Raw genomic sequence first — 18,257 nt, forward strand, 5'->3', positions numbered from 1 at the left:
ATACACTATAATTAAAGTGCCAAAAATTAAAGAGCTACATGGTCAATATTTAGAAAAGTGAGTAGAGAGAAAAGAAACTCAATTTCCTAACAATGGGAGATCGAAACTATTGTGGATTTCTCGGATTATTCACGTTACCTTTACTTCACTGATTACCCTCAGCTATTCCCTACTTGTCACAAATTGGGGGCAGCATATACCCATTTCTTCCCAATCTGTCCTATTTCTTAGACAACCCTATTATTTTTAAATATGCTCCCCTTCTCAGGATAACACTCCATACACTATAATGCCAAAGCACCTCAAAATTTTACTGGCTTAAAATCTTTAAGAAAAACAACTGAAAAGCATTAGTAGTTAGGTCGATCAGAGTAGATAGCCGTTTGAAATAACAAGTCAAAACTGAGGTCAAAGGCAAGTAAAAGAGGTTTTAGGTTCAGCACAAACTGGTATTTTGGAGTATCACACTGAGTATCACATTACACATTTTATGTTCACATTCCCCCATGTATGTTCAATTTAAACTTCACAGTTTAAAAAGCAACTATATTTGCCAAAACAAAATGTATACACTTGAATGTCCAATGAGTTGGGAAAGAGATGCCACTACTTTTATTGTGTGTTATATGACCTGAACAGAAAGATATATCCTGCCACTTTGGGGACACTGGGTTGCAACTCAGCTATTTGAGAGAAATTAAACAATGCAATGTGTCCTTAGAGGTCAAAACGACTAGATGGTTATCTGAGGCCAGGCTATAATATTCTCACTCTAGTGCTGAGCTTGTTTCTCCTCTCATGAACAAAGCTAATGAGAGATGAGTATAGAAAAGATTTTGTGACAAAGTTTGGCTCATTTCCAAAGTGATTTAAACTTGTCTTATCGCGACTTCTGAGGGCTGATAGCAATAAGCCATTCTCAGGGTGCCTAGGTGGTTCCGTTGGTTAAGCATCCAACAAAGAAGTTTGGCTCAGGTGATGATCTCATAGGTCATGAGATCAAGCCCTGTGTTGGGCTCTGCACTCAGCAAGGAGTCTGCTTGAGAGTCTCTCCCTCTGGTCCTCCCCTATTTGTGCTGTCTCTCAAATAAATAAATAAATCTTAAAAAAAAGCCATTCTTTCATTCCCAGATTTTAATTTTGTTGAAAGAGCTTTAAAAATCCTTGGAGGGATGCCTGGGTGGCTCAGCAGTTAAGCATCTGCCTTAGGCTCAGGGCATGATCCTGGAGTCCCAGGATCAAGTCCCACATTGAGCTCCCTGCATGGAGCCTGCTTCTCCCTCTGCCTGTGTCTCTGCCTCTCTCTCTATGTCTCTCATGAATAAATAAATAAATAAAATCCTTTAAAAAAATAAATAAAAATAAAAATCCTTGGAATCCAGGCTCAAACATCAAGAATAAAAGCTATCTTTTCGGGATCCCTGGGTGGCGCAGCGGTTTAGCGCCTGCCTTTGGCCCAGGGCACGATCCTGGAGACCCGGGATCGAATCCCACGTCAGGCTCCCGGTGCATGGAGCCTGCTTCTCCCTCTGCCTGTGTCTCTGCCTCTCTCTCTCTCTCTGTGACTATCATAAATAAATAAAAAATTAAAAAAAAAAAGCTATCTTTTCTGAGCTTTTAAGAAAAATCAAGCTATAATTTTCATACTTGTTGATATGACCTAAACACCAAAAGCTAATTAAGTAATTTCATGATGTGTTTTCTAGATATTTTATATAATAGTATTTTATTATAAATAAAAGTAAAACCTGCTCATGTGTGCTCCTAGTCCTTTCTACCATGTGCATATTTATATACAAACATGTTCCTTGGCCCTCAGAGCAGGAATCATTTGCAAAGCCAGCCTCATAGATACATGTGCTTGATATTGGTGCTCACTACATGAGCCACTCCCCATTGCTTTACTTCCTGCTGTGTTTTCCTGCATTTTAGATTTCTTTCAGTTATTACAGTTGATTATTTGGCAGATACTCAATGTTGGGAGATCTTTCTCCTATAAACAACCAAAAGTCATTCATAGCTGAATCTGATAAATAAAATATTTGATAACTGTTTTAGTTGAAAACAAAGTACAATTACAAGGTGATAGAAAAAAATTGTGATTCTGCAGATAATTCCATAAGAAGAAAATGTTCTGAGCGAATTGGGGTAGAATAGGTGGATACTGGAAAGGAAGGAAGAATTGATGAATGCATGGATGGAGGGAGGGAGGGATCGGGAGATGGGGGGATATGTGGACACCAAGGGGATGGGTGAGTAGACAGCTGGACAGACAGTATGCCATTTGTTTGTTTCTTTTAAGAAAACTTCCCAACTCAAGTCCTGGGTTGCCTTTCCTTATCTTTGGATAATGTCTGCCACAGAATAGGAAGCCCACACTTGGTTTATCTTCACTTTCACACTTTCCTCAAACTTCTTCTTGCTAAGAAGCTCCCGTCTTGGAGTAAATTTATTTGACTTCCTCCAAAGAGTCCCTTACCTCCTTTCTTGTCCATGGTCTTAAGAGATCACAGTTATTCTATGTTTATTTCAGGATAATTCTTATCTTATTTTAAAGATTAAAATAGGATAAGAATGACAGAGTTGTATATACATAGACATTTGGGGATTACAATAGATCTACCAAAAAAAAAAAAAAAGCTCATGTAGACCCCTATTTAAGACCAAAAATTTGACTATTACTTAGGGATGAATTGTGCCTGAAGCAAGCAGTCTTTCAATCCAGTAATCCTTATACTTTCTCCATATCAGACAATATATTGCCATTTTTAATTATCAACCTATCAGTTGATCCTTACAAACTTTTTATTCAGGAATAATGTTCAAAAGCTAAGGCTTTTATAGTCTTCATCCTCAATTGCCTTTGCCTACACCAAATTGTCTGCCAAACCCCTAAAAATATTTAAAATCAAGCAAATTAATAAATACATGTTTTTTCTTGATGTCCCATTGAACATGGGATCTCATTTAACATCGTTTGAGCCTCTAAAATATACCAGACACAAAGATCTATAAGATCTGCTCTCAAAGAACACATAGAATGGTGGAAAGGTATTTAGAAAGGAAGGAAGGAAAGGAAAGAAGTAAGGATTGTGATATAATGAAGTAAATTTTGTAACAGTCACTTTTGCTTATCAGAATGACAAAAATAGGGAGTGGGGGGAGCAGTCAGGTCAGGCTCCCCAAAGATAGTAATGATTTAGCCAAATCTTGAAGAAAAGAGAAACTTACTAGATTTGCCCCAGGGTAGAAGGTAGCTAGTGCTGTGGAGAGCAGGAAATGGAGGCAGTCACATAAGGATAGAGATGGGGAAATGAATTCAAACAACAGGCTAAGAACCTTCTGCTTCCATGCACTTTGGAAAAATGGGATCAGATTCACCCTACCCTGTCCTTTTAAACAACAGGAAACTGGAAATAATACAAGAAACAGTAGTTTTCAGGAAGTGGAAAATAGCACAGGACTGTGATCTCAGGGAAAGAGGCTGCAAAGTAAGTGGATCCTGACACTGCCTCCTGAGGATCCTGCCTGAGGGCACTTACCAGCCGAGGATCCTAAGAAGGGCCCAGAAAGAAGTCTTGCCAAGCTGAGGACACAGAAATCAGTATTTGAGGAGGCAGAGAAACTGGAGTTTGTGGCACAGAGTGCCCAAAGAATGTTGCTGCCCAGACAAAGAGAACCAGGTTCCCATTTGTAAACCCCTGGATACTCTGGCTGAGTCATAAGTCACATGTGAAGAGGATAAAAGCTCTGAGCAAAGACTGTCCAGGAAGCAACGAAGCTGAACACTTTCCAGAGCTCACAGAGGGTTGGGATACATTTGAGTTCCAACTGGTAGAGGGGAAGAGTTCACTGAATATAAATCCATACAAATAAGACCTCAGAAGAGTCCTAGAATAAAGGTTCAAAATCTTTAAAATAACTATGTAAAGAATCAAACTCATCCATAAGTAACCTAGCTGGCTACCAGAAAAAAAAAAAAGAAAAAAAAAAAAGCCTACTTTTTAAAGATAACAAAATCTAGGCATGCAACACCATACATGTACAATGTCTAACATCCAATTTAAAAACTACTAAATATGCCAAGAAATAGGAAAATGTGACCCAAAATAGGAGAAAGCTCATCTGATAGGAATATATCAAAAAAGAAAGGAAATGATGCAATTTCCATAAAGCTTGCTTATTTGCTTGTTTATTTATTTTTATTTATTTAAGGTAGGCCCCATGCCCGGCATGGAACCCCATGCAGGGCTTGAACTCACAACTCTGAGATCAAGAATCAATACCTAACCAACTGAGCTACCCAGGTACCCCTCCCATAAAAACATATTAAAATAGCTATCAAAAATATGTTCAAAATGCTCAAGGATTTAAAGAAAAAGGAATCAAATGAGGAAAATGTAAGATTAAAAACTACATGGAACTTCTAGAGACAGACAATATCTGAAATGAAATTTGTTTTAGGGACACCTGGGTGGCTCAACACGTTGAGCATCTGCCTTTGGCTCAGGGCATGATCCTGGGGTGCCAGGATCGAGTCCCACATCGGGCTCTCTACAGGGAGCCTGTTTCTCCCTCTGCCTATGTCTCTTCCTCTCTCTGTGTGTCTGTCATGAATAAATAAATAAAATATTAAAAAAAAGAAATTTGTATTAGATTTTACCATTTTATGTTTTCCGGTTTTACTGAGCTGTAGTTGACATATACTAACTACTGCATCAGTTTAAGGTGTACAGCATAATCATTTGATGTATTGTGAAATGATTAGGACAGTATGTTTCATTAGCACCCATCATCTCACATATATACAATAAAAAGAAAAGACAAAAAAAGAAAATTATTTTTCCTTGATGAGAACTCTTAGGATTTAGTCTAACAACTTTCCTCTATCACACAGCAGTGTTGACTATAGTCATCATATATTACATCTCTAGTACTTATTATCTTAAAATTGCAGGTTTATACCTTTTGATCCCCCCTCTTCCAACTCCACTTCACCCCTGCCCCCTGCCTCTATAGCCACAAATATCATCTCTTTGTGTCTAAGTTTGTAGGGTTCTTTTAGATTCCCCATATAAATGAGATCATACACAGTTTTCTTTATGTCTGAATTACGAAACAAAAATTTGGCTCAGCACTTCAGGAGAAAGGACCAGTGAACTTGATGACATAGCAGCAGAAACTGTCCAAACTAAAATAGAGAATAAAGATTTTTTTTAAATAAACAGAGCTTCAGTAACTTGTGGCACAGTACCAAATGGTCTATCAGTACTCTGATTGGAGTCCTAGAAGGAGACAAGGAAGAAGGGGGCCAGAAAAAATATTTAAATAAACAGTGGGTGGAAATTTCCCAAATTTGTTAAAAATTATAAATGTACATGAGAGTGCCTGTGTGGCTCAATCAGCTTGGCATCTGCCTTCGGATCAGGTCACAATCTCAGGGTCCTGGGATCTAGCCCCATTTTGCCCTCCCTGCTCAGTAGGAGCCGGCTTCTCCCTCTCCCTCTGCCTGCTGCTCCCTCTCTCTTTGTCAAATAAATTAATTAATCTTTTTTTAAAAATTATAAATGTACAGATCCAAGAAATGCAATGAATACCAAGCAGGATAAACATAAAGAAGACCACACCAAACCACCTCATATTCATACTGGGAAAAGCAACAATAAAGGGAAAATCATATGAGCAGATAGAAAAATATTTATTACATTCCAAGAAACAAGGGTAATAATACTGCAGATCTCTTATGGGAAACTATGAAAGCACGATGCTTGACATCTTTAAACTGCTTCAAATTGTCAAACTAGAAAAAGATCCCTCAAAAGTGAAGGCAATATAAAGACTTTCAGACAAACAAAAGCTGAGATAATTCATCACCAGCAGATCTATAAAAGAGGTTAAAAGATGTTCTTCAGGTAGGAGAAAATGATAATCATATAAAAATTGGAACTTCACATGAAGAGCATCAGAAATGGTAAATATAAAAGACTTTTTAAAAATCATTTCAAAATAAGAAAATTGACAACTTAAGGCAAAAATAATAATGCGTTGCGAGGTTTATTATATACGTAAAAGGAAAATACGACAAAAATCAAAGGCTGGAAGAAGAGTAAAGGAAACATGCTGCTGTAAAAATCTTATAGGAAATAAGTAGTATAATGTTATTTGAAGGTAGACTGTGATAAGTTTAAGATGCTTCTTATAAACCCTAAATAATGAGAGAGAGAGAGAGAGAGAGAGAGAGGGAGAAGGAGGGAGGATATATGCCAATACTTGAGATAAAATGGAATACTAAAATATACTTAGTTAATTCAAAAGAAGGCAGGTAAAAAGAAATGAAGAGTAAGAAGGAAGACAAACAGAAAACAAACAACAAAATTGTAGATAGATTTAAACCCAACCATATGATAATTACATAAGAAGTAGATGACCTAAAAACTCCCAAGTAAAAGGTACTGCTTGCCTGGCTGAATTAAAAAATAAGATCCAGGGGTACCTGGGGGGCTCAGTCGGGTTAAGCATCTGCCTTTGGTTCAGGTCATGATCTCAGGGTCCTGAGACTGAGTCCCACATCCGGTTCCCCGCTCAGCTGGGGAGTCTGCTTCTCCCTCTGCCTCTGCAGCTCCCCCTACTTGTGTGCTCTCTCTCTCTCTCTCTCTCTGTAAATAAATAAATAAAATCTTTTTTTTTTTTTAAAGCTAAAACCAAAAACGAGATCCAACTCTGTGTTGTCTTCAAGAATCGAGAATCCCACTTTAAGAATAAAGACACAGGGTAAAATAAAAGGATGGGAAAAGATACCCAATGCAAACACCAGTCTAAGAAATCTGCAGTGGTCACATTGATAACCGGATAAAGAGTTGAAAACAAGGACTATTATTACCAGAGACAAAGGAAGGACGATGAATGTCCGAGTCCTAGCAGTCTCGGGTGAAAAACAGGGATGGACAGAATCAGAAATCCCCGGAAGGCATAAAACAGTTTGCTGCGCCCCATAATTCAGAAGGGCTGGGATGGGTTCTGATAATTTGCATTTCTAACAAGTTCCTAGGTAATGCTGATTCTGTTGGCCTTGGGATCCACTCCAGAACCACTGGCTCAGAGTCTCTTTTTTGTCTTTAAAATGAATTACAAACCCGCCTTGATAGAGAGTGTAATAAATTAGAGGGATAAAATAAGGAAGGGGGTACCTGGAAGTGTAGCGATTTTCCTTACAACTGGTTACTTGGGCTTGCTTGAGATGGGGGCTTGGATGACGAGAAATGAGGATTTTGCCAACCACCTGTGGGGCGGAGGAGCAGGAGGTGCTGTTGAGGCAAGAAATACGGGAGAAGTCCATGTGGGGGTAGAAATAATGAGTCCAATTCTGGATCTGTTGAATTTTAAGCGCATCACTTTTGAAAAAGAGTCAGGGCTGTAGGTATACTTACGGCCCCTGGTCATTTTTTTCATGATTCGATTCTGTGCCTTCAATGGGCACTTGCAAACTGTGAAAAAATCTATGTGAGATGTTGGCTGGTCCAGGTGGGCACCTCGGAACTCTGCCTTCGCGTTGTCAGGCTCGGGGTCAGCCGAGCTGCACGTCTGTCCGGGGCGGGCGTCGGGTCAGCGGGGCCTGAGGGGCGGGGCGGCCTCAGAGGAGGAGCGGCCGCGGCGGGGTGCCCCGGGCGTGCTCCGTCGCCGTCGCCCGGGTGCCACCGTGTTTGCGCCGCCCCCCAGCGCCGCCCCCCAGCGCCGCCCCCCAGCGCCGCGCCCCAGCGCCCCCCACCGCCGCCCCCCAGCGCCGCCCCCCAGCGCCGCGCCCCGCCGCCCCCCAGCGCCGCCCCCCAGCGCCGCCCCCCAGCGCCGCGCCCCAGCGCCCCCCACCGCCGCCCCCCACCGCCGCCCCCCAGCGCCCCCCACCGCCGCCCCCCACCGCCGCCCCCCAGCGCCCCCCACCGCCGCCCCCCAGCGCCGCCCCCCACCGCCGCCCCCCAGCGCCCCCCACCGCCGTCCCCCAGCGCCGTCCCCCAGCGCCGCCCCCCAGCGCCGCGCCCCAGCGCCGTCCCCCAGCGCCGCCCCCCAGCGCCGCCCCCCAGCGCCGTCCCCCAGCACCGCCGCCCCCCACCGCCGCCCCCCACCGCCCCCCACCGCCGCCCCCCAGCGCCCCCCACCGCCGCCCCCCAGCGCCCCCCACCGCCGTCCCCCAGCGCCGTCCCCCAGCGCCGTCCCCCAGCGCCGCCCCCCAGCGCCGCGCCCCAGCGCCGTCCCCCAGCGCCGCCCCCCAGCGCCGCCCCCCAGCGCCGTCCCCCAGCACCGCCGCCCCCCACCGCCGCCCCCCACCGCCCCCCACCGCCGCCCCCCACCGCCCCCCACCGCCGTCCCCCAGCGCCGTCCCCCAGCACCGCCCCCCACCGCCGCCCCCCAGCGCCCCCCAGCGCCGCCCCCCAGCGCCGCCCCCCAGCGCCGCGCCCCAGCGCCGTCCCCCAGCACCGCCCCCCAGCGCCGCCCCCCAGCGCCGTCCCCCAGCACCGCCGCCCCCCACCGCCGTCCCCCAGCGCCGTCCCCCAGCACCGCCCCCCAGCGCCGCCCCCCAGCGCCCCCCAGCGCCGCCCCCCAGCGCCGCGCCCCAGCGCCGTCCCCCAGCGCCGCCCCCCAGCGCCGCCCCCCAGCGCCGTCCCCCAGCACCGCCGCCCCCCACCGCCGCCCCCCAGCGCCCCCCACCGCCGCCCCCCAGCGCCCCCCACCGCCGTCCCCCAGCGCCGTCCCCCAGCACCGCCCCCCACCGCCGCCCCCCAGCGCCCCCCAGCACCGCCCCCCAGCACCGCCCCCCAGCGCCGCCCCCCAGCGCCGTCCCCCAGCGCCGTCCCCCAGCACCGCCGCCCCCCACCGCCGCCCCCCAGCGCCCCCCAGCGCCGCCCCCCAGCGCCGCCCCCCAGCGCCGCGCCCCAGCGCCGCCCCCCAGCGCCGCCCCCCAGCGCCGTCCCCCAGCACCGCCGCCCCCCACCGCCGCCCCCGCGCCCCGCCCTCCGCGGGCTTCCGCGCTCTCCGACGCGCCCCACACTGACGGCGGCGACGCCGCTCCCCCAAGGGGAGGACGAGGCTCACCTCGGGGCTTCCCCGCTCGCCGCCCCAGGCCCCGAGGGGCAGCCGGGGACTCCCCGCGGAGGGCTCCCGCGTCCGCGAGCGGCCGGGGCTCGTTCCCGCCTTCCCGGGGCGGGCTGGGGGCGGGCTGGGGGCGGGCGGCTCGCGGCGCTCGTAAACCGCCCCGGGCACTGCGCGTCCCCCGCGCGCTGCCCTCGGTGGGGCAAGGAGGCACCGCGTGTCCTTCGGGGACGGACGCAAACTGGCCGCGCCCGGCCCGGCTGCTCCCCGGCGCTGGCCCTAGGCCCGGACGAGGCCGCGGGAGGCTCCAGAGCGGGGGACCCCGCCCCCAGCCCCGGGGCGACGCGGGCGCTGCAGGCGGAGGGTGGGGGGGCCCGCCGGGGGCGCGGGGGGCGCGGAGCCCTGGCGCGGGAGCCCCCGTGACGCAGCAGTGACGTCGGCGGCGGCGGGCGGGATTTCCCGGCCCCTCCCGGGCGGCGGGCGAGACCCCGGCGCCGAGTGGGCGCGGCCAACGTGGGAGGAGGGCGGCGCGGGGCGAGGGGCGCGGGGCGAGGGGCGCGGGGCGAGGGGCGCGGGGCGAGGGGCGCGGGGCGAGGGGGCCGCTCAGCGCCGGGCCCGCACCGCTCTCGGAGCCCCGCACCGGGGGCTGCGAACGCCCCAGGCACCTCGGGTCCGGGCTCCCCCGGCTCCCCCGGCTCCCCCGGCTCCCCCGCCCCGCGTCGTCCTTCCCCGGCCCGGGCGGAGCTGCTGACGCGGCCCGGAGACCCCGGGGGCGGGGCGCGCCTTTCCCCCGCGAGCCGGTGAGCGCCGAGCGGCGGAGCCGGAGCCCGAGCCCGAGCCCGAGCCCGAGCCCCCGCCCGCCCCGCCGGGAGCGCTGCCGCGCGGTCTGGCCGCCCCCCTCGGGCACCACGTCGGAGACAAAGCCCGCGCGCCCCGCCCCGGGTAAGTGGGCGCCCCGCGGCCGGCCGGGCCCCGAGAGCCGGCGGGGAGCGGGCGGAGCCACGGCAGGGCGGCTCGTGCGGGAAAGTGCCTGCACCTGCCGACGCGGCTCGGCGCGTGTCGTCCCGCCGCCACGGAGCCCGCGAAACCGAGACCCTGGCCCCGGCCGGCGAGGTGGGCGTCGGCGCGGGGCGCAGGCAGGTGAGCGGCCCCGCGAACCCACTGCCCTGCGCGCGGCCCCCGGCGGCCCGAGCGCGACCCGGGCAGGCATCGGAGCGCTGAGGGGCGCCCGCAGCGGCCGCGGTCTCCGGGCCTCCGGGCTCCCCGGGCCCCGCATGTGCAGGTCACGAACGCGCTGCTCCCCGGGCGGGCACGGCCCCCGGGAGAGGGCCCCGGGGAAGGGCGAGACTGGCCGGGCGGTCCCGTGAGGGGGCTCCGCGCCGGGGCCCGAGGTGCCCGAGGCAGCCCCCGGACACCCGCCTCCGAGCAGTCCTGGCGGCGGCGGGAGACGCCCTGGCGAGGGTTCGGTTCCCTCCTGCCTATGGCGTCTGTCCCCGAGCCTGGTGCTGAAACGGGCTGCGCTGGCCGCGCGCCCGCGGCCCGGGGAGCCCCGCCTGGGCGGGTCTTTTAATTGCCTTAGAAATAACAGCGGGAGGGTCAGTGGGGCTGGGGCAGAGGCGTGGCGGGAGAAGACTTCTTAACTGGAGAGGATTTGCTTATTTTCGTGTGTCTTGGGCTGGGGTGTTCGGAAATCCGAAATGTTAAAGTTTGATCAAGCGATAAAGTGGACCGCGAACGCCGGGTCTGCCCCCGCCGGCTCCCCAGCGCGGCCGGCCCTCGGCTCCCTCCGTGCCTCGCAGGGCCGTGAAAGGCCGGCCCGGGGCCTGTCGTTCCAGTCGGAGCAGGAGGCCTCCTGGGCTGCGCGGTGTTGCCCATGAAAACGTGTCAGTCCTGTGTCTGTCTGCTTATGAGTCCTCACTGGGAGGCTTCCTTCCCACCGCGGGAAGGGAGAATTCAGTGGTGAATGCCTGAAAGCAGCAGCAGACCTGGGCCTGTGGCTGGCTTCTTGATTCCCCAGGGAATCCTTTTCCTAATTTTGCATGCTTTGGGGGAAGGGAGGCACACCGCCATCCAGTCTGGCCCTGTTCCTTGCAAGAAGCTACTGTGGAAACAACTGAGAGTTCAACAGAAACCCTTTTCCAGTCTCGAGAAACAAGATGTAAACAATGAATTATTTTCAAAGCATGGAGTTGGCTCAGTTATCAGTCTTGATAAAGATGGATATAGCGCTTAGTAAATAGTAGGTGTTAATGTAAATACAAGGGTTTATTGTGAGGCTTTGCTAGTTAATGAATGATTAGCCTCACTATGGGGTTATTAAGCCAAGATAACTATTTAAGACAAAGGTCTTCCTGTTTGCTACTCTACCACCAACCCTCAGCCTCCTTAAAATAAAATTGCCCAAGGGGAAACTGCAGGAGTTGTCCGGCTAGCTGAGAAATAGCGCAACAAAAGGGTCATTCCCAGGAGTCCCATGATTAGTTAGGCAGTTGCCTTTGACATTTCTCATGCAGGTGGATAGTGGAGAAACGAAGAAAAAGCTTTTAACGTGTTCATTTTATGGTTTTTAAAGCAAAAGAGACGGTCTCCAGAACCCCCACATCTCAGCACATTGTTTGAAATGGTGGAATATCAGGTGGGAATTTGGGCACTGTCATCCCTCTGGTCCCTAGGGAAGCAAGTGCCCCATAACTGCCTCAGGAGGTCCAGCTTGGACTGTATGAGTGGTTGGGTATAATGCCGCCTCTCCCCACTACCACCACACAAACGACTGCTTCCTAAGAAAGACAGCCAAATGGCTCAGAAAAGACAGAAGGCTGCAACACAAGTCATTCTCATTTATTTATAGCCACATCTCACCATCACATTATTCTTACCTTGACTTAATTTTGTTCTACTAGAAAAGGGGAGAATACCTAATAAAGCAATGTGTGTTAGATTGCCTTTTTTTTTTTTTTTAAGATTTTATTTATTCATGAGAGAGAGAGACAGAGACACAGGCAGAGGGAGAAGCGGGCTCCCTACAGGGACTCATCCCGGGTCCCCAGGATCAGGCCCTGGGCTGAAGGCAGGCGCTAAAGCGCTGAGCCACCTGGGCTGCCCAGATTGCCTTTTTTTAAATCATAGAATATTAAAACAATGTCTTTAAGATAGTACCTTTATGAGCATGTACTATTCTGTAATCTCACAGATTTCCTCCTTTCATTGGTAAATAAATATGATAGACGGGGGCAAGCATAGAGACTTAATATACAGGTAGAAGAGACTATTGGTTCAGTTTTCTGAAGCCAGAAACTACAGGTTAACTTCTTTAATACACCAAAAGCACTACAAAAAATATCCTTTTTTTTTTTTTTTTTAAATGTCCTTTTAACAATAGCCAGCAAGGGTATTTTAACTGAAAATCAGAAACGCTACGTGTCAGCAAAGAAAAACAGGGAGACCAATTACGGTATAGAAATTAGCATAATATGACTAGTATTTTAACCAATTCTTTACAACCGTGTGAAGAATAAACCAAATATCTTAAATAAATTAGAAGTGAAAAAAATGCAAATGAAATTTCCATTTATGGAAGGAAGTGGAGGCAAGAAATAACTGCTGAAAGAAAAAATCACCACAGGAAACAATGGGTACTTAGGAGGAGATCACTTCAGTAAGCTAGTTGGAGCATTCCAAATCACTTTAATTGTCAAGGAGCTTTTGTTAAGTCAAAAAGCAGGTGGTGTGCAATCAGTTTTCCTAATGGAACCCAGCAGACAAAATGGCAGGTCTTGTGCAGATGTGGGAGTGCGGCTGTGTTGAAGGTATGGTGCTCGTGGTGTGGGCTCCAGTGTCCCAGGAGAAGTGAGGACATCTATGTGGCTGTGGAGAAGCCACTGGCACCTCAAGCCCTAAGATTGCTGGGTATCTTCAAGCAAGTCACCAATGGCCCAATCTCAGAGGGCCAGACCTTGGAGGGAGCCCAGGTTAGCAGGCAGTGGGGTGGAGGGAGGAGAACCAGGCTTCAAGTCCCTGAGTCACATGGATGATCTCATTTAATTCTCGCACTATACCCACAAAACTTCGCTTTAGCAAAAACAAAAGACAACTGTCCAGGAGTGTTCTGGCAAGATACTTGGTGGGTAGTGGTGACTCTTTTTTAACTCACCAAGGAAAACCATATACAAATGCAAAGGGGGAGCAACTGAGACTGTCCATGCACTCCATCCAGAAAAGCCCGGATTTCTTCCCCTATCAGATTTCTCAACCCTTTTCGCCCTGGGTGGTGGGTTGGCGCTCTCTAACGGGAGGTGTGCTGAGAGGCTGAGGAAGAGGAAATAGAAGAAATGCCTTAAGCATTCCTCCCGGGCCCTCAGCTGACAGTCAGTTGCATAACGTGGAGCAACAGCCTTGGGTCCACTAACCTGTACCACCTGTGCTGTCTGCTTTTCTCAGTGCCCATTTCCACCTGGCATCCATGTCTAATTTGCAACTCTGGCAGCTCCCATTCCACCCCCTGCTCAGGGTCACCACCAAAGGAAGAGGGCCGGGGAGACAGCAGTAGGTAAAAGGGAAAAATTTTAAGTTGCTTTAAAAATTCTTATTAGAACATCTTTACAGGGGCACCTAGGCGGCTCGATCCGTTAAGTGTCTACCTACCTTCAGCTCAGGTCATGATCCTAGAGTCCTGGGATCAAGTCCTACATCAAGCTTCCTGCTCACCGGGGAGCCCACTCCTCCCTCTCCCTTCCCCTGGCTTGTATGCACTTGTGTGCACGCTCTCTCTGTCTCTCTCTCTCAAATAAAATCTTAAAAAAAAAAAAAAAAAGAACATCTTTACAACCACAGCAAAAAGTGTTAATATGAAAAAAATATATATATGCCTCTGTAGACCTACTTCCCAAATTCTACTGTATTTGCTTCTGGTTTTTTATCACACGAATATGTAAAATTGAGAGATCTTTGCCAAAAACACTGTACAAGTATGAAAGTCCAAGTAGGAGAAATGGAATTTGAAACAGAAAGGAAAGAGCAAGGGAATATCGAAAGGGGATTTGAAAGCAGAGCAACGGAGATGGTTGAAGGCAGTCTGCTGGGAGCAGGCTATTCTCATTGATGGCCTGGCGGGCTCTGTGACTCAGGTTCTGACCCCTGTTGGAGGGGCAGAGGCAAGGATGGCGGACAGCGGGTGGTGGTTCCTCATTCTGGTGCACTGGGGTGTTGACGGCAGAGAGGACAGAGGTATGGCAGCGTATAGGCTGGGGCGGCCTGCATGTGCTGACTACACCCCACTGCACACTCCCCATAGGGCAAGGTGTGCTTTCCAAGTCAAGCAGCAGAGCCCACTTTTATATGTACAGAATCAAATCACTGAGACGCCTTCAGAAAACCATTTCCTCCTCCCAGTACCCACGATTGTTGGGAAGTGCTGGCAGTCCAGGACACCCCTTCCCTCCACCGCAGACTGAGTCTTTGCTCCCAAGGACCTCCTTTATCTAAGATGTATCATAGTGGTCCCTACCTTCCCATCTCTCCTTATCTGTTTGAGGGCCCAGGCACACCTGAGAATTGATATTGTCCTCTGAAGTGTTTTTCTCTCCTGGTTTGGGGATGCATTGGCCTTGTCCTGTTGCTTTGGAGTACCTGCTATGTATGCCCTTGGTAGAAACTATAGAGAAGGCAGAAAGCTTTTCCCCTACCACCTTTGGTTTAGTGACTGGAGCCTGTGAATTAAAGTGACAACAGGAGAGATTAACAGAAGCAAAGAGCCAAATTAATAGAAAAAGTGTATTAGACATGCACAGAACAGAGGAGCTGCACAGGAAAGAAGAGAAATCCTGAAGAAGCAGATAGGCTCCAGAGCTTATTATATGCTTCTTAACAAAGGGAAATAAGTTGTAGGAAGGTGACAAGAGAAACAAAAAGGGATTTGAGCTCTTAGGGGCAGTAAATTGTGTGAAGATAGATATAGGGGGACAACTTATGGAAGATAAGAGTTATTAAGATTTGTTTGTGCAGACAGGCCCATCTTTCTCTATCCAGTGCTAGTGGAGGTTTTCTTCTTCCTGTAATGGGAGATGGAGGGAAAAGAACTGTGTCTTGGCAGAGAGGGCAAGGCCGGAGTTCCTCCTGTGTCCACTGTTTCTTACCTGCAAAATCAGCGCAAAATAATCCTTATGCCAAGGTAGTATATTTGGGGGTGGTATATTCTGAACCCCCTACAAAATTTTCAGCAGGACCTTTCTTTAGTGAAGTCCAGAGCCCAAAGCCTATGTTATGCTAAACCAGCATGAGTAGTCCCTCTTTAGTTTCTGTTCATTAATTTTGGGAAAATTTTGCTTTCCCTGTGCCCCTGCTAACTTCATTCATACAGCCATGGGGCTCCAGTGGCCTGTAGATGCCCATTTACCCCTGAAGCCTGTGGGACCTCGTGCATGAGAAGGCTGCATCCTGGCTGAGGAGGCAGATTACATAAGTGTAGGAGTGTATGTTTGATGTCAGGTAAAGGGGGAAGCAGGTGTCACAAGGATGTAAAGACACAGTGAAGCTCCAGAACTCTGAAGGGCAGTGGTGGCTGTGGAGTGTAGCCGAGAGGGGCTGTTGGTAGAACCTGAGTGGAGACTCTGACAGCATTGAACCTTAAGGAAAGCAACAAAGGAAGACTGGCAGTGATGTCAGCCACCGAATTTTTTTCTGGAAGAAGGTGAGGTATCAATACATAAATTCGCCTTCATCAGCATCACATACCCTCTTCTTCAGTTACGTTATATCTAGCCAGGGATGAGGTCACCAGAGCCTTCTGCTCACCCAGATTATCTGAGTACCCGGGTGGGTGGACCCCACAATGGACCTACCACCCTGATACCCTGTCCTTATTTGGAATAGCTTTACTTCATCACCCTTCCAGTCGGAGTTTGGTGTTTCAGCGCTTGTTCCCCTCCTTGGTTGATCTTGTAGAATTGGGCTCTTTCCCGCCAATCTTTCTGTGCTTGCTCTTTCTGCACTGCAGTGAGCTTGCCCACAGCCACTGCTGTGCTGGGTCCCCTCAATCTCAGGACGGCTATGGAGAGGTGGACCAAGCCCTGCAGATCCTGCACCAGGGGTACCAGCCCTCACCCCAGGTTTACCATGCCCCTGACGGGTCTGATTACTCCCAGCTCCCCAGTTTCTCTCCAGACCCTCTCTTTGTGCTAGAAATTGCTATGGTAATAGTGTCAGAACTAAGTCGATCATTGGCTTGAACCCAGGCACATTTTTACTAAACAGAAATTTTCTTTGTCATGGGACTTATCATCACAGAGTTCTGATCCACACAAGGACCAGCCTTCACAGGTTATCTGCCTTTCTCTGGTTTTCCCTCACGTTACTGCTGCAAGCCATCTTCATTGCTGGACACTATGGGAGGACTTTCCCAATGTGTGGGGGTATTGCTGAAAGCAGTAGATAAGTTCCTAAGAGATTGCCTGTAAGCCACCTATTTCTAAGACATTCATTTAATGAACACGTGACCAGGTGTTTCAGGCACTAACAGTTTAAAGCTGAATAAGGCCTTCAGAGTACTCGTAATCTAGGGGGGATATGAACGGGAAAACAACTTGCCTGTCCCTGGATTAACGCCCTGACAGCTGAGTTTTAAATGCTGCGGGAGTAGTGATAACAGGAACATTTGTTCTTCCTTGTCAACAAATGTGGGGTGCAGGAAGGGCCTGACAGCTACAGCCCCAGAAAGTTGAGCAAGATTTTCCAACCCACACAAGTGAGCGAGGGCTTTCCAGGCAGAGGGACCAGGCCATGCTAAGGCTGGGAGTTAGGAGCGTGCACTGGGGAGGGAGGAACAGGTGGCCCCAAGCCCAATTATGAAGACTCTCTAGTGACCTATGCAAGAGTCTGTTCTGGGATGAATGGGGGGAGGGAGAGGCTGGTGCCCGGGCGGCCAGTTTGGGCCTGGACAGTGAAGACAGCACAACCCCGTTTAGTGAATGGAAGTGGAGGAGCAGGCGGGGAGAGGGTGTAGGACCTGGCAGGTGGGGAGGTGCCCCCCCCCCACTGGTGGAACAGGGGGCCGCCTGAGACCCTGTGGACCTTATAGTGGGTCAGCCTGGTCAGGCGGAATGGAGAGAGGGTCTGAGGCTTCAAAGAACAGATGAGAAGTTCAGGGCAAAACAAAACTGCTCCTGTAAAATGCATCTCTTTCTGATGCAGGTTTTCTTGTGTCAAAGTCCCTTAGAAGGGACGGGCCTGCGCAGCAGCGCCTGAGGCTGCCGGGGCGCCAGTCTCTGGGAGGCCACAGCAAGCCTGCCACCACCACGCTCTGCTGGATGACTCATTCTTTCTGTGTTCAAGCAATTGCAGCTCTCGCTGTTGTTTATGATTTCTCTGTCCCCCTAACATTTATGAATTTGATCTGAAGCCGTCCAACTATCTCTCCCTGCACATGGATGGCAGGGATTACATTTATTAGCCTTTGGTGAGAGCACATCTATCCAAGGATGAGTTTTTGTTTTTTTCCCAAACCTCGTCACCCTTTACCTACCCCCAAGCTCTAGTGGCCTGAGGTTGAGGGACTGAGCCCTGGCCATGCTTCACAGTCACCATGGCAACTCCCAGATGTGGCCCACACATTGGCCCAGGGCACACCCCCCACCACCACCACACTGGACTCCCTGGGATCTTCCTGCTCTGCCTCATCCTTGGACCCCTGTTAGCTGTGAAATGTGCCCTGTTGTGGGGTTTTCTGTCTTCTCACTTTCTCCACTCTGGGGGCTTCTCCTCCCTGTACTCTCTTCATGTGAGGGGACAAGGAGCAGGCGGTGGCAGGGCCAACAAATTCTGCCCTCACAGAATTCACTGTTTCACATTCGAGGAGAGAGAGCGGGCCAGTACTAATAAGCCTGAAAACAAAAGCAATTTCATGAAGTAAATTAATAAAACAGCACCTTAACATGTGGCGAGTGCTTGGGAGAAAAATGAAACGAGGAAGGAAGATGTGGAGTTCCAGGGACAGGCTATTACAGATTTTACATAAGCTGCTTTAGAAGGACTCAGTGTAGGGATCCAAGATGAAGAAATAAAATGGGCTTGTCTCACATTTACAGAGGCAGCGAAAATGGAGTGAGATGAAAATGTGCTGGGCCCCCAGATGTTTTGTGCCCAGCTGCCTCCTTTGACAGCCTCCACCACCTCCCAGCATACGC

The 18,257-nt window shown here is 50.4% G+C and overlaps 1 protein-coding gene across 4 annotated transcripts in view; it reads left to right on the forward strand.

The window, feature by feature from the left end:
- Nucleotides 1-9,716: 9,716 nt before the first annotated feature.
- GNG4 (G protein subunit gamma 4) overlaps nt 9,717-18,257 on the forward strand; it is a 79,971-nt gene continuing 71,430 nt past the window's right edge. The window contains exon 1 of one of the 4 annotated variants that reach the window (XM_072755925.1): nt 9,717-10,023. The gene's annotated coding sequence lies outside the window, so the exon portion shown is untranslated. Of the gene's footprint in view, nt 10,222-18,257 lie in introns of all 4 variants that reach the window. The other 3 variants (XM_072755926.1, XM_072755927.1, XM_072755924.1) reach the window with 3 other exon arrangements.

Source organism: Vulpes vulpes, chromosome 4, assembly GCF_048418805.1.
Source record: "Vulpes vulpes isolate BD-2025 chromosome 4, VulVul3, whole genome shotgun sequence".
Taxonomy (NCBI): domain Eukaryota; kingdom Metazoa; phylum Chordata; class Mammalia; order Carnivora; family Canidae; genus Vulpes; species Vulpes vulpes.